This window comes from Buceros rhinoceros, unplaced genomic scaffold (genome assembly GCF_000710305.1).
Source record: "Buceros rhinoceros silvestris isolate BGI_N320 unplaced genomic scaffold, ASM71030v1 scaffold9934, whole genome shotgun sequence".
Classification (NCBI taxonomy): domain Eukaryota; kingdom Metazoa; phylum Chordata; class Aves; order Bucerotiformes; family Bucerotidae; genus Buceros; species Buceros rhinoceros.
Window position 1 is genome coordinate 40,728 of NW_010407670.1, and position 4,411 is coordinate 45,138.

A 4,411-nucleotide genomic window follows, 5' to 3' on the forward strand; every position below is an offset into this window, starting at 1 on the left:
CAGCAGGAAACCAGGTAAAACAGACACCCAAGGTCACGGGCTGTAACGATTTGCTCATTGCTCTCTGAGGTCAGGCTGTTCCAGGAGGTACCTTCAAGATGAGAAAGGCAACTGTGCCCCAGCTAACATCAACAGACATCTGCTCCCTTTCCAGCTGCCTAGTTCAGGCTCGGTGTACCTCACGGAGCAGAGCACCGCTGCTGGAGTAGGAGAACTGGGTGAGGGAAATCAGATTTGAAGCCCTGGTTATAAACACTTCCATTAAACACAGCTCTTAAGCCCCTCCAGTGTCACCCACCCTGAGAATTCAGTGATGTCCCACTTGCAGGTGCATAATGGAGTTGTCCAATTCCAGCACTGCCTCCTGGATAATCTGTATACCGTGTAAAATCTCATCTTGCCCATCTCTGTTCATTTGGAGTCAGAGCCCTGCAGCTACCGTGGGACAGGAGGTGGTAAAAGGCCTGCACTTACTTGGAGGGCAAACACGCTGGTTGTTCCAGTCAGGGTCTCTCTGGAGAAAGAGCCCTTAGAAATTAAAGTTTCAATTGATAGATTCAGTGGTGGGTTTGTTTGTTTCTTTTGTTTCTTCACCGCCTGCTCCATAACGGGCTTATAGAGCTGATTATGAGTTGAATTCAGAATTTGTGTATTTAAAATAATAATATTTAAAAAAGCCTTGGAAAAATGTTTTAAAATCCAAGAAAAGGTGAGATCATTTCAATCTCTTGCTGCTTTAGGTTCACGTACCGCAGCTCCAGATCTCTGAAGCAGACTGAATAGCTGAAAGGATTTTATGCCTGGGAAGACGAAGAGGAGAGCGTTGTTGACCGCCCAGCAAGGCCATAACTTCTGACCAGGCGCTGGGTTTTAGCGCTGGAAAACGCTGTCTCACTGCCTGCCCGCAGCCGATGCACACACGTGTGCGTGCAGCAGCGCCAGGGAGGGGAGCACAGGGAGAGGAGCGTGGGAGCGGGGCTGCTGGGCATGGAAGCGGTTCCACTCAGCGCTCCGTCCTTCAGAGGAGGAAGATGGATCCTTGTTGACTGTATTTTTATTAGCTTGCTCAAAAGCTTTCAATGGTATTCTACGGCAGAGATCAGTCATGAAAGACTGCTGCGCTGGCAGCTCTCCGCTCGCTGTGCCTCGGAAATGGCTGGTGGGTCCATCCACCCTGGCAGGGGAAACTGCTCATTAACCATGCAAACCTCCGCACAGGGATGCAAGTCCTAAAGGCTTTGCCAAGAGGATGTCAGACAGAACTGCTTGTTTTCCTTAAGGCATGGAAGTGAACGATCTGAGGTGTTTCTCCCTGCTGCATTTTGAAGTTTTCATAAACAGAGGGAGGGAGGGAGGGAGCGGGGGGGTGGGGGGAGGATTGCTCCTGTTTATCCAGAGCAGGGTTTGATCCTGTTAATATTATTCTCCACACAAAAACTTCCTGGACAAAGGATATTTACCAGCCACATAAGCAGCCTGTCTTTCCCTTCCTTTCCTTTCTTCACCTCTCTTTCAAACATCGTCATGCACTATTTAGGTACTTCAATCGAACATGACCAAATCCCCCTCCTTTCACCCAGCAAGACGCCTCTGTCAGCTGTTCGTCCCCGGGGTAAGTTCGTCATTAAAGGACAAGGTTAAGTTTTTGTGTGCAGAGTAACTTGCAACTGGGAAAGTTAAAGAGGGAGGAGACACAAATTCAGTAAAAATGCTGCTTTAATCTGTTGCAGACAGAAAGAAAAAAACAGCAGAGGCCAGGGAACCTTGGTTTCTGCTTTGCATTCTTTGCTTGCCCTCACATCTGTGCTTTGGGAAGAGATAGACTTGAGTCAGACTTGTTCTGACTGTATTCCAGAATCACTGGCAGGCTTTGCACAGGCCTGTGTCCAGATATTGCCCACCAGCTGAGAGAGGGGTGTAGGCACGCGGGAGGGAGGAACTGCGCCTTTCAGAGACCCTCAAGAAACGGCAGTGTTATGCAGCAGAAGACTAGCTGGGCAAGCCTGAGCAGCCAGCATTCAGACTTGAAATGAACAACGGTTAGCTGGTTTGTCATTGCACAAGTCAAGACAAGGTTTTCTTCTGGTGGTTTGCGGATCAGCTAAGTGTTCGGGAGATCCACGTTTGTTTACAAAGTGATATGAATCAAACCCAATAGAAAAAAAAAAACTGGGGACTTAGTGCTAACTTAACTGACTTCCCCCCAAGGTAGGCACCAGAAAAAGGGCGGTGGCTGCCAGGTGAGCAGGAGCTTGGGTTCTCTGACTTGCCCTGGAGGAGCTTCTCTTTAGCTGCTGATCATGATTTCTGATACAAGGGAAGAACTTACCAGGCACAGAGTTGAGATCCCAGCAAAATCTTAAAGCGAAGGCTGCTTACATGAACTCCTGTTTTAGGTTCGCCTGAGGCAGGATCAGCAACAAATTGGGACTGAGTCCTCAGCTTAGAATAGAAGGAGGGTCGTGCAGCTGCCACGGGGTGGCAGATGTTCAGAAGCTGTTATTGATGCTTGCCCTGTATAGATCACCTGCGAGGTTGTCTTGAATCCAGAGCTCTCCTAAAAGGGTTTCAAAGTAAAACAATGCCTGTGCACACTGCCTGCTGCCTTGGGAGGGATCCAATGGCACTTAAACGCCTCTTGTGAGCTCTTTCTGAAGGTCACTGGGAGAGGAGAAGGCAGGAAAGGAGTATCCCACTTGAGCACCGGCTAATTGAATGTGGCGATGATTCAGATCCCAGGATGGTTTGAGGTTTCATGTGTTTATTACCTTTTATAGCAATGCAAAATATGTAGAATTCAATTGTACAAATCACAATGACAGAACAACAACTTAACAAAATCAAAAACCCCTTCTCGCTCAGCCTTATCAGCCTAGGCGTTCTCCTGACGATCCCAGTAAAACCCACAACCCTGGGAAGTGCTTGCTCTGCTTTAACGCTCTTTGAAAGCTTAGTGGGCAAGTAAATGAGTCCTGGAGCAATTCCCAAAGATGGTAAATTCACCTGTCACCAAATGTAGGAAAAACAAGACTCGTGCCCTGTGCCTGGTGAAATCAACGGGGATCTTAGGGCTGCTCCAAGGGCAACCTGGTTAAACCACTGGTTTTATGGCACAACAGTTGTTTCAGTATGGAGTTAAAAAAAAAAATCCCCAAAACCTGAAGAAATATTCTTAGTCCCACAGTAAGAACTATGCTTGTGTACACTTCTGCGTGTATGTCCAGACATGCCATTTTTTACTTTTAATTTAAATTTTATTTTCTTTTCCATGTAGTCATTCCCCATCTGACGCTTCCAGGCCAATATCTTGTGGCAACAGCAGCTTATGGACCACCACACTTGATGACGTTACGGTGTGCTACCCTCCACAACACAGTTAAACCTTCTGATCGCTTGCCTGGTGAGGAAAAGCAGCCCGAGTTGGTCAGGGTCTGTGCTCTGAGGCCGATGCTACATGGCTACCACAGTTTCAGGCGTGGTACTATTAAAAAAAAAATGTGATTAATGATCGTATGTTCTGGTATTTTTTCCTAGCGAGACCTTGAGGCTGGGTGGATCCTCTATGCCAACATAAGGTCTCCCCGATGAGTCCTCCACTGGGTGTTTTTCTCACCCTGCCATGCTCTGCAGCACTGCCCTCCAACGTGAGTGATGGTGTCGGTGCGAAACGCCGTCTCGCTCTGCAGCGGCGGAGGGGAGCTCCGTCTGCACCACTCAGAGGGACAAATAGGAAACAGAATTTCCCCCAACAGGCATCTGATGTTTTCAGAAATGAAGGACTGTAATGGGATGTGCAGCCAAGAAAAAAACATGGTTTGCATAAATGCCTTCAGACTTGACAAACAGGGCAAGTGCGACTGGTAGCTGCCTTCACCTGAGCACCAGCACGTAGCAGGTTCCCTTTTTCTCTCCGTATTTACTAGAAATAACGTTCTTGTTACCATTTTGTGCAGGGTGGTTCTGGTAACTGCCAGACTGAGAAACCCGACCCTGTTCGTTTGCTGCCAGCTTCACCTGCTCTCCACCCTCTGGGGATGCAGGAGAGCAGGCTTGGGAGATGCCCTTTCAGGAACCCAGCTCTTCAGCTAAGAATTCTCCCTCTTCACATGAGAGCATCCTCGAGTGAGAGCATTGCAGCAGCACATTCTAAGAGCTTTATCTGCCTGGAAATTTTCCAGACAGTCCCTTACCTACCGCTGTCATCCTCCTCCTCTCCCCCTCCCTTCTTAAATCTTCCCGAGCAGGTCCGTATCATTAATATTTCAGTATCAGCCATTCACAGGCATTGGCTACGCCGCAGCGCGCTTCATCAATAAGAGCCGGCAAAGGCTGTGAGGTTTGCCACACTGCCTTCATCCAGCGCAGGAGTAAGAGGCAGAGGCTGGCAGGGAAACCAAGCGTCTGTCGGGGG